Here is a 218-nt window from a genome sequence, read left to right as displayed (position 1 = left end):
TGAGTTCAAATAAAAACCCGCCGGTGTTCCGGTTTAACGTTAACGAGTGACCGCGTGAACTGAACCGGAACACGGGGAGCTGCATGTTTCATCACGTTACGTTTTTTCCTCCTAATTCGTGATAATGATGAACGTTAATGATGAACGTCCACAGAGTTCTGCAGGCAGTGGACGTTAACTTAACCAGCAAGTCTGAACGGTAACGGAACATAACGGAA

The sequence above is a fragment of the Pholis gunnellus genome (genome assembly GCF_910591455.1).
Source record: "Pholis gunnellus genome assembly, chromosome: 9".
Lineage (NCBI taxonomy): Eukaryota > Metazoa > Chordata > Actinopteri > Perciformes > Pholidae > Pholis > Pholis gunnellus.
Note: the sequence above shows the minus strand (reverse complement) of the source record.